Genomic DNA, 12,463 nt, shown 5'->3' on the forward strand with positions numbered 1-12,463 from the left:
ACCATACACAAAAAATAACTCCAGATGGATCAAAGACTTAAATGTGAAACCTAAAACTATAGAGTTTCTCAAGGAAAAACTAGGGGCAAACTTAGAGGCCCTAATATATGGCATAAATAGACTATCAAGCATAACCCAAAACAAACAAACAGCAGAAGAGAAACTAGATGAATGGGACCTTCTAAAAATTAAGTTTTTATGTGCTTCCAAGGACTTCTCCAAAAGAGTCAAAAGAGAACCTACAGATTGGTGAAGAATATTCGGCAATGACATATCTGACAAGGGACCTATCTCTAGAATTTATAGAAAACTCCAACACCTCAATAATAAAAAGATAAATAATCTAATTAAAAAATGGGCAGAAGACATGAATAGACACTTCACCAAGGAGGATATTCAGGCAGCACAAACATATGAAGAAATGCTTATGATCATTAGCCATTAGAGAGATACAAATCAAAACAACAATGAGATACCATCTTGTCCCAGCACTAGTAGCAAAGTTCAACAAGACATGAAATAACAAATGCTGGCAAGGATGTGGAGCGATTAGGACTCTCATACACTGCTGGTGGGATTGTAAAATGGTACAGCCACTGTGGAAAGCAGTATAGCGATTCCTTAAAAAGTTGGAATTAGAAATACCATTTGATCCAGCCATTCCATTACTAGGTATATATCCTAAAGAAGTGAGAGCCATGATAATAACAGACATATGCACACCCATGTTCATCGCAGCACTATTTACAATAGCCAAAAGATGGAAACAACCTAGGTGTCCATCAACTGAGGAATGAATAACCAAACTATGGTACATACACACAATGGAATACTATGCAACCCTAAAGAATAATGTAGAATCAGTAAAACATCACATAACATGGATGAACTTGGAGGACATTATGCTGAGTGAAATAAGTCAATCACAAAAGGACAAATATTGTATTAGTCTGTTATTGTAAAAGTCAAGGAATGGTTTATATATGGAAGGAAATTTTCTTTGTTGGTTACCAGGGATGGGAGGGTAGGGAACACTGTCAGATAGGTAGAAATAAGTATTGATTTGGGTGAAGAAGGGCAGTGTACCAAATGTGAGTGATCAACATGGTGGCATTGAGGAAGAGGAAGGCATAGAAAGGTACATGGGAGGTACAGACAACAAAGATAAACCCTTTTGCACTACAGTACTGCTATTGTCAGTGAAGGTAAACATGGGTATACAGGTATATGGGTGGATAGATGGGTGGACAGGCTGAACAATTAGGTATGTCTATGCAGCAGGGATTGTACCCAAGACCATGTATAGGGTTGGCAGCAATGCTTCCACAATTGTATTTGTATGTTTTATAAGAATTCCCAGGTGTATAGTAGAGCTGACAAGGGGCAAGTTTGTAGTCACTTCTTGGTCACAGCCAACTACCCAGAGGGAGTGAGTAGTTAAACCTGTGGGCTTGGGACCATAGTTGCAGGGGACATCAAGCTCAATTGGAATAACATACTACACAAAACATTGTTCCACCTTCTACTTTGGTGAGTAGCGACTGGGATCTTAAAAGCGTGCAAGCTGCCATCTAGATGCAACGATGGGTCTCTCCTTGTCCAGAACAAAGAAGAATGAAGTAGCCAAAGATTCATGGAAACGATTAATCCTTGTGACTGGTACACCATGCGATCCTTAGCCTATATGACTATGAGACCAGAAGAACTAGATGGTACCCAGCTACCACTCGGAGGGGGATCTGTGGATGAGATCCTGGATAGAGAGGGAGAACAATGTGGAACAAAACTCAAAATCATTTGGAAAAAAAAGGAGGGGGGACCAAGTTTGCTGGTGTGATAGAGCCTGGTGAAACCACTGAGACTATGGTCCCTAGCTGCCATAGATCTGGAATTTAACCCATACCTGTGGCTTCCAGCCAAACAAAAGATAGGTATATGAGTTGAACATGTACCTGAGGTAGATACACTCCTTGGAGAGAACAATCATGGGAGAAAGAAGGGCTGTTTATGCACTGGGAGACAGTTCAGGGGGCAGAAGTGCATGGAGGGATGGACACAGGGAAGAGGTAACTATCAGGAGGAAGTGGGAGGGGAGCTGGGGGGAAACAAAAAAAGAGATGGCCTTAAGAAAGAAAAGGTATAGATGACCACAGCACTTCTTAACTCTGTGCATTACAAGGTGCACATTATGCAGACAATGACCTGACACATGACAAAGAATTGCTTTTAATCTAATCACTAACATCAGTGCCTTCTTCCAGTTCCTCTCTTATTTGCCTTAGATATCTAGGGGAACTCCCTTGAACCACACAGAGCCTGTGTTTCCAGTCCAGAAAGCAAGGATAATTATTTTCCCACTTTCTCGCCTGCCAGGATGCGTAAGGGTTATTGAGCCTGAAAAGGACCTAATTCAGCAATGGGCCTGCTTAATAGAGTGGGGCAATGGGAATAGAGGAAGAACATTGGACAAAGTTACATAAACAGATGATTCCCAAACCTAGCCCCATACAATATTACTTTAAAAAAAAAAAAAAACTAAAAAAACTAAACTCACTGCCATCAAGTCAGCTGTGACTCATAGCGACCCCTCCTTGGTTTCCGAGACGGTATCACTGCGGAAGTAGATTGCCCAACCTTCCTTCTGAAGAGTGGCTGGTGGGTTTGAACTGCCAGCCTTCTGGTTAGCCGTCAAATGCTTTCCGCACTACAAGGAATTTGTTTTTAAGCTCTCCAAGACATATTGCAGGAGCTCTGGTAGCGTAGTCCTTAAGGCATCTGACTGCTAACTGGAAGGCTGGCAGTTCAAGCCCACCAGGGACTCCTCAGAAGGAAGACTGGACAATCTACTTCTGTAGAGATACCACCTCTGAAACCCAAGGAGGGGTCGCTATGTGTCAGAGCTAACTAGATAGTAGTGAATTTGGTGGGGGTTTTTTCTTCAGTCTAACATATCAGAATCCAAGTTTACTGACTACAGTACCACTCATTCCAAGGTGGTATCAGTATGAAAGTAGATTGCCCAATCTTCCTTCCAAGGAGCGACTGGTGGGTTTGAGCTGCCAGCCTTCTGGTTAGCAGTCAAATGCCTTAAGCACTATGCCACCAGAGCTCCCAACTGACTACATTAGCGATATTTTATATAACTTAAGGTAAGATTAAGGAACTGAAGAGGGAAAGGCTCCTACAGAAATTGAACATATCACTCGAAACATCTACTTTCACTATATATTTCATTCTGGTTTAATGAAATTTCATCATTGTGTCCATTAAAACTCTTTTTTAAAAAAAATTCAAACCAGTTGGTGTTAAGCTGACTGCGACTCATGGTGACCCCATATGCGTCAGAACAGAACTTCATAGGGTTTGCAGTAGCTATGATCTTTGAGAAGTACATAACCAAGCCTTTCTTCTGAGGCACCTCTGAGTGAATTCAAACTCCCCACCTTTTGGTTAGCAGCTGAGCATCACCTAAGAACCCCTATTAAATCTCTTTACTCCATAAGAAACTCTATTAAATATACTAAAAGGAGATTTTACTAGATGGGGGTAATGAAAAGATGGTCTCAAAATACTTTTCAATAAATTAATGAAAACAGCTCAAAATTTTTGTTTTAATTTAATATAATTGAACAAGCAGACATGCTTCTAGCAAGAGATAACTGAATTACTTGCAAATACTTTCTCCTATGATAAAATGTCAGCCTTCTCAAAATTCCCATTGTTTAAGCATTCATGTAAAGAGACTAGCACAAGGACACAGGTGAACTCTCCTTTCTACCTCCAGAGAGAACCAAGAGCAGAATTTACAGAGAAGCATATACCTGTTAATGTTAACATTGTCCACCCATTTGGCCTGGAAATTCCAGAGAAGACTGCAAAAGAAAAATTTTACTGCAGTCTAAATGGATTTAGTACAGAATTATCAGGGAAGGATCAGCTTCATCTGGAGAGTAAGGAAGACTTCACTGAGAAAGTTCCATATGGGCTGAGTATTAAAGGATCAATAGAAATTTACCAGGTAAAGGAGGAGTATAAATGCATCATGTTATGTTATGTCATGTTAGGTCATGTCATCAAGTCAGTTCTGACCTATAACAACCCTATGTTCAACAGAACAAAACACTGCCTGGTCCTGAGCCATCCTCACAGTTGTTGCTATGTTTGATTCTATTTTGCAGCCACTGTGTGAATCCATCTGTTCTGGTTACCTAGTGCCGCCCTGACAAGAAATACACCACAAATGGGATGGCTTAAACAAACAGGAGTTTATTCTTACAATTTGGAGGCTTTAGGTCCAAGTTCAAAGTGTCAAGCTCTAGGGGCTGGATGAAAGCCCCTCAGCCTTGGGCTTCAGCTCTGCCTCCAGCTCCCGGCCCACAGAAGCTAGAGGTTTTTCTTCACTCAGACAGCTAATGGCTGATGAGTCTGCCAAGCCCAAGGTTGCAAGTAACAAGGCACCGTCCCAATATTACCAAATCACACGGCAGGCCATTAATTCAAGTCCATTTTAAGTCCCAAGGTCAGCAGAGCATGGCAGGTTGCTAGACAACGACATGACTACATACAGGGTTTAAGGTGCCGTAAGCTAGAGACCATTGCCAAACCTGCTTCTTATATACGGGAAGCAGATCACATACCCAAAGCGGCTACTCAGCTGCTTGTGGTAGATCCCACCATGGAGTTGATTCCCAATCAACCAGGCCCAGCCAAGTTGACACACAAACAAAACCACCACATCATCTCATTGAGGTCTTCCTTCCTCTTTATCTCTGATTCTCTTCTTTACCAAGCTTGATGTCCTTCTCCAGGAACTGAGCCTTCCTCCTGATAACATGTCCAAAGGACAAATGACAAAGTGTCTCCCTCCTTACTTCTAAGGAGCTTCTGGCTATACTGCTTCCAAAACAGATTTGTTTGTTCTTCTGGCAGTCTATAGTACATTCAGTATTCTTTGCCAACACCATAATTCAAAGACATCAATTTTTCTTTGATTTTCCTTATTCATCATCCAGCTTTCATATATATATATATATATATATATATATATATATATATGGCAATTGAAAGACTGTGGCTTGGATCAGGAGCACTTAGTCCTCAAAGTGACATCTTTGGTTTTTAACACTTTAAAAAGGTCTTTTGCACCAGATTTGCCTGATAAAGTACATTGTTTTGATTTCTTGACTGGGCTCTGGTAGCATAGTGCCTAAGGCACTTGACTGCTAACCAGAAGGCTGGCGGTTCAAACATACCAGCTACTTCTCGGAAGGAAGGTGGGGCAATCTGCTTCTGTAGTTTGTTTTTGCTTCCACGGGCACTGATTGTGGATCCCAGTAAAATGAAATCCTTGACCATTGAATGTTTTCTCTGTTTGTCATTATATTGCTTATTGGTCCAGTTGTGAGGATTTTTGTTTTCTTTATGTTGACGTGTAATCCATACTGAAGGCTGTAGTCTTTGATCTTCATCAGTAAGTGCTTCAAGTCTTCTTCACTTTCAGCAAGCAAGGTTTTGTCATCTGCATATCACACGTTGCTAATGGGTCTCCCTCCAATCCTGATGCTGTATTTTTCTTCATATAGTCCAGCTTCTTGGATTATTTGCTTAGTGTACAGATTGAATAAGTATGGTGTAAGGCTATAACCCTGATGACACACACCTTTCCTGATAGTAAACCATGCAGTATCCCCTTGTACTGTTTGAGCAAGACCTTTGGTCTATGTATTAAGTTCTGCATGAACACAGTGAAGGGTTCTAGAATTCTCATTCTTTGCAATATTATCCACAATTTGTTATGATCCATACAGTCAAATGCCTTTCATAGTCAATAAAACACAGGTAAACATTTTTCTGGCCTCTCTACTTTCAGCCAAAGGCATTTTAGGGAGTGCAAATAGGCATATGCATGTGGGAATTTAAAAATAAAAAGCACATGTTTTAGAGACAAAAAAAATGGAAGCATTGGAATTTTAGTACCTAGGTGTTTGTGTTTGGGGACAGGGCCATCTAAAAGGAGGGATCTTGAGCCATATCATGCTAAGGAGTTTGGAAAGAGAGCAAGTTTTTCTAGTAGGAGAGTTAGCTGTGAAATCAGATTAAAGTTTTAATAAGGTAATTCTAGCTACAGGCTGGTTTTAGCTTAAGGGGGGTGTAGTGACTAGGAGAACAATTAGAAGGCTATTACAATCATCTGAAAGAAAAATGAAGAAACTGAACTAGGGGGAGGATGGGGGGAGGGGTAAAAGACGCCAAAGTGATTTGAGTAGGACTCCATCGAGGGGCTTCTTGAATTGAGAATCTGGTTTTTCATACTTTATTCTCCTACTATTATTGTTTGCTGTCATTGGCTCTTTTGCAAGGATCTGTTTTATCTCCTGCTCCCACGTGACTGAGAGCAGTCTCTCCCTCCTCTAAAATACCATTGCACTAATCACTTTCTGACTTGCATAGCTTGTAAATTTGTCCTAGATAGAATTCCCTCCCTTGCTTTGAAAATAGTTTTCCCTGCTGAGTGTCACTTTTCTTAGGCTCCTGAGAAATACATTATGTGGAACACTCAAGATAAACAAACATTCTTATCCCCCCCATTACTTTCTGCCCTGATGAGATGAATAGAGAAATGCAGAAACACCAAAAGACCCTTACCTCTTCTCTATTACAGCCTAGTTCCAAGAAGATGCACCAACAAGTTTTTATCTCCCTCCCCTGACCACCACCACTATTAAAAAAAAACAAAAACAAAGTCCCTGCCACTGAGTTGGATCCAATTCATAGCGACCCCTCCTTGGATTTCAGAGGCGGTATCAACAGAAGTAGATTGCCCAAGCTTCCTTCCGAGGAGTGGCTGGTGGGTTTGAACCAACAGCCTTCTGGTTAGCAATCAAATGCATTGGGCACTACGCTACCAGAGCTCCTACCACAGAAGTATTTTCAATTTAAGAAAGTTTTAAAACCACCACTGTGGTACTTTTAAGACTTTCTTAAATTGAAAATACTTCCCAAGAAGAAGACATGCACGTCCACATACCTCTTCAATCTACAACAGAAGAGGAAAAGGAGGGAACAGAAAGAATAAAAGTTTATGATTCCTTTCAACCCTCCCATTAATTGTTCCTTCTCAGTCTTACAGGAGATGAAAAGATAGGACATTGGTTTTTGGTGATCTCTTTAATCAATGTCCAACATGAAAGAAGATGAGAATGAGAGAGGTGAGAAGGGTGTAACTCATCTATGGGATGTTTGCTTTCTGGAGATTAGGACTGAGGATCCTACTTTCCTATAATTGCTAAAAGAGTTTGCTTATAGTAGGCATATAATACTCACTAAATAGTGTGTTTATCAACTTCTTAGAATAATGGTATTTTGTTTTTGTTTTTAATTTTTGTTGGTCTTCATAGTTTTTCAGACTTTCCACAGATAGTATCTCTTTTTATCCTTTCCACAATCCTGTAACATAATCAATGGAGATCTTACTGGCCCCATTTCAGATGATAAGCTAAAATTTGAGCTAATAAACTTGCCCAAGCATCGTTAGCTAGTACATGGCAAAACCAGGACTCAAACTTAGTTTTTAACTCAGTATTGTATTCTCTCCAACATTCCCTCGTCTTCCATGGGACTCTTATTGTGACAGTCACAACTGAGTGGCCAATACTTAGGAATATGTGGATCTACTTAAATTTCTTAACAGTGATTGCAGGCCTCCATTTTCCGGCTATGAAAGAAGTTTTGAAAACTAGGGAAATGGATAAAGATACCAGTGAATATAAACCAAATATTTGTCCATCCACCTAGATTTGAAGAAAGCTTTCTAAGCACCATCTCCCAAACAAAGTTCCCACATTTGGGGGCCACCTGAAGGTCCTGTGAAAAATAGAAATACCAGGTCCCACCTATGCTTATTGAATTGTACTCTAACATTTGAACCCATAAATCTACTTGCTTAAAAATCTTTGTAGATAATTCTATGAAGCAAAGTTTGAAGAAAATCACAAACCGTGTTGTTGTTGTTATTTGCCATTGAGTCAGACCTAACTCATAGCAACCCCTCCTTGGGTTTCCGAGGCAGTAGCACTATGAAAGTAGATTGCCCAACCTTCCTTCTGAGAAGTGGCTGATGGGTTTGAACCGCCAGCCTCTGGTTAGCAGTCCAGTGTCTTAGCCATTACACTACCAGAGCTCCTAAAAATCACAAACTAGTTACCTCATTTAACCTCTTCAGATGTTTTATAGATGCTGCTATAACAAAAATAGCACAAGTGGATGGATTTAACAAACAAATTTATTTTCTCACGGTGGTTGTTGTTGTTGTTAGGTGCTGTTGAGTTGGCTCTGACTCATGGTGACCCTGTGTGCAACAGAATGAAACACTGCCCAGTCCTGCGCCACCCTCACATTTGCTGCTATGCCTGAGCCCATCATGACAGCCACTGTGTCAATCCATCTTGTTGAGGGCCTTCTCCTTTTCCACTGACCCTCCACTTTACAAAGCATGATATCCTTCTCCAAGGAATGGTGCCTTCTGACAACATGACCAAAGTAGGTGAGACCATGTCAGGTCATTCTCGTGTCTAAGGAGCATTCAGCTGCACTTCTTCCAGGGCAGGTTTGTTAGTTCTTTTGGCAGTCCATAGTACTTTCAGTATTCTTCTCCAACATCACAACTCAAAAGCATCAATTCTTCTTTGATCTTCTTGTTCATTGTCCAGCTTTCACATGCATATAAGGCTATTGAAAATACCACTGCTTGGGTTGGGACACCTTGAAGTCCCACCACTAATTTGGCTTTAAAAAACATCTTTGCTCTTCAACACTTTAAAGAGGCCTTTTGTATACAGATGGAACCAGGAAGAAGGAAGGGGCCATACACTTCTCAAAGAATTGGCCGGTGAAAACCTTATGATTAGCAGTGAAACCATAAATAAATGGAAGATAGGTTAGGATTTGGAACACTTATTTCAAAAAAAAAAAACAAAACGAAAAAAAAAACCAAACTCATTGCCTTCAAGTCAGATCTAACTCATAGCAACCCCTCCTTGGGTTTCTGAGGTGGTATCACTACGGAAGTAGGTTGCCCAGCCCAACCTTCCTTCTGAGGAGTGGCTGGTGGGTTTGAACCGCCAGTCTTCAGGTGAGCTGTCAAATGCCTTAGGCACTATGCCACCAGAGCTCCTTAGGGGAACATTTCAATCCACATCTGTATGGTGAGATTATAAGACTTTTCTCCTTAGAGCCAGGATGCTGGATCCAATTATCTCTTTCTTCTGTACTTCACAGTTCTAAAACCTATCATTCAACTGTTTATTTTTCTCCCCAATCACACTGATGATTCATTCTTACTTTCACTGTATTTACACCACCCAACTCATCCTCTGCTGTTCTTCAAATTCCCTTCTGAAACCTCCCCCCTCTTTTAGGATCTATCCACTCTGTGAAACTGTGCCTAACTGCTCCAGGCCAGAGTTTATCACCCTTTGTCTCTGAACTCTTGAAGTATTTGAAGTCCCACCACTAATTTGGCTCTAAGAAACTTTTCCTGTGTGGAGACAATCTTTTTCAAGTCTTTGTTATGGTTCTCACCCTGAGTGCATAGACTGTCCTGTTAATCATACTGTTGACCAACACTATGTAAATAATCATTTACAAACAATTTTATAACCATTTTAATATGCATGTTCAATCATAGTGAAATAGATCCTCTGAAAATTCTGCTATGCACAGACTTCTAGCTTAGTTTCTACTTCATTTACACTCATAGGAATTTGATTTTCTTTAACTAAATATAGTTAACCCTCCAGAATCTAGATGTCTATACACTTGAATTAAGAAAGAATATAAAGCATAAAGAAAATTTTAATTAAACCAAAAATAAAATGTTGAGTTGAAATGATGAGTCTGTGTCCTACAAGGGAAATAAATATGTTTGAAAGATAATGTAGAGAAGGAAAGAAAGATAGCCAGCAAGGTGTTCTGTGAACATCAATTTCGTGCTGTAGATTGTATTTTTGATGTTGAAGTGGACACAATACAACTTCCCTTGTAACTGTGTCTCTATTTAGGTCAGGGCTATCTGCCAATTTATATCAGAGGTCCCTGGTCAAGAATACATCCTCAATGCAAGATTTAGTCCTTAATTTTAACAAAGTTGATATGAGAAGATGCTTAAATATTATCTAATTGCCAATTTTATTGTGTGTGTAATTTTCATTCTCTTATTTTAACCTCAAATTTTTTAAATCTGTGCCATTCAGGTGTAAAAGAAGAAAATCTCATACTTGGTTAGGAGTGAAAGAAAGAGAGTTATATTGAGGAATAGTATAGCTCAAGTTGGGAAGTGCTAAGTGAAATATAAAGCTCTTCATTGATCAAATGGAGAAAAGTATATAGAGAACAGAGAAAAGGTAGGCAGTTAATGATTCATTGTATATAAGACGAGCTTCAGCTTGAATTCCTTTGACATGTAAAGTTCATCTACTTGGCTAGAAAGGAATAAGTTACCACTGAGCTAAGTGGTGCCATCTGGTTCTGTTATGCATGATTGTATAACAGAACATGATTGGGGTCTTGAACACATTTTTTTCCAGGAACAAATTATTTACATCTTGACATTCTTCCTAAATGGTTTATATCCTAACCTTAAATTTCCTGGGAATGCATGTTAGTCCAATCATTCTTATGTCTGATGTGATTATCTCCAGTTTGACCCTTTTCTATTTACATTTCCCCTTTTTGATCAAGTCTCTACTACGGGACACTGACCATCTACAAGGCGGTAGCCTTTACTCTGTAAGGACTTTGACCATTTCCTTAAGAAACTATGGTTAATAACAAATATTTTCTTCCCCTTGCCAAGCTAATAGGCCTCATCTTCAGGGTGAGGAGGTATTATGGGGAACATCTTAGTGGATAAGGCCTTTTTAGAGTAACATTTCTCAGGCAGTACAGAATGACAGAGGTCAAGATAAAACATACTCAAGGAGACAGAGAGGTAAAAACCTATGAGACTAGCATGCTTTTATGTGAAGGGTCAAATGATTTCAAAATACAGCATTTCATGGATGAAATGTGTTGAACTAAAGCAAAGCAATGATGCAACAACACAATACACTGCTGTCAAGTCAGATCCAACTCATAGCGACCCCTCCTTGAGTTTCCAAGGAGGTATCACTACGGCAGTTGATTGCCCAACCTTCCCTCCAAGGAGTGGCAGGTGGGTTTGAACCACCAGCCTTCTGGTTAGCAGTCAAATGCCTTAGGCACTATGCCACCAGCGTTCCCAAAGCAAAGTAGCTTTTTATAATTACAATAATAGAAACAAAGAGGAATATAAACATTCCAAAATAAAGAAGCAGTTTTCCACCATCCATCCCAAGAGGAAAACCAATTACTTACCATTTCGGTTAAGGAAAGAACAGGATTGTTAAGGCAAGACACTACACACTGCATATGATTAACATAGAGTATAATATTAACCCTATTCTCAGGAATATAGATACAGCAATCAGATTTCATTATGGCATAATACCCTCTTGCGCTGCAGTGAGAATGTCAAGGACCATTCTAATTTTGACTACTTCTTTTCTCATCATTGCTTTTTTGGTATTGATCTCTTGAAATCCCTGGGCACTGTCATTTAGGGCAATTTGTACATATTTGATTAATATTTATACATGTTACCTAACATCTTCAAGTCCTACCTGAGGTGTGAATACTGCCACTAAATTATCAAGCAAATGAAACACTGATCAAGACCATCAAACTCTCAATGTAAGTGCATCAGCTGGTAAAGAGAGTTAAGTTAAAATATGTCCTTGAGTATAGCTCAGGCCCAGGGTAAATCTTTCAGTCCAACCTGGCAGAAGCCAGGGCCAAAAGTTAGTTGCATAGTGAGAAGGTGCTAATAGAGACTACCCAATAGACACCTGAGAGTCATAGCCAGCCACTAGCAAACCAATCAGTAGCTTGTAAGGTTGTAACTGTTGCACATTCAGACATTGAAAACCATCTTACAGGTCTGTTGATGGCTTAGTTATTCACATGGATATGGTTAGATGGCTTCAAACAAAAGGAAGCAATCTGACTTAACCTTCTCAACTTAGAGAATTAACTGAAAGAATCCTTCCCACAGTTGTTGGCATGGACCTACAACACAAAGAGTACTGTTTGTGGGTTTGGAAGATTCTTTAGCTAACTTGTATTGAATAAATTACTAAGTAAAGTAAGGGTTGTGTTAAGACTGGAAGTTAAATTTTGGCCTGGCTTTTCTCCAGAACCAAAAGAGAGGTCATTTACCAAAGAAAAAGTCTAGTAATAATGATTTCTTGTAGTAATGAGATGTCATGGATTGAATTGTGTCCCCCCTAAATATGTGTCAACTTGGCTGGACCATAATTCTCAGTGGTTTGGCAGTTGTGTAATGATTCTTCAATGTAATGATGTGATCTGATGAGGTAAGCCAATCAGT

The sequence above is a fragment of the Orycteropus afer genome, unplaced genomic scaffold (genome assembly GCF_000298275.1).
Source record: "Orycteropus afer afer isolate SDZICR_OR568_19922 unplaced genomic scaffold, OryAfe1.0 scaffold00129, whole genome shotgun sequence".
Taxonomy (NCBI): domain Eukaryota; kingdom Metazoa; phylum Chordata; class Mammalia; order Tubulidentata; family Orycteropodidae; genus Orycteropus; species Orycteropus afer.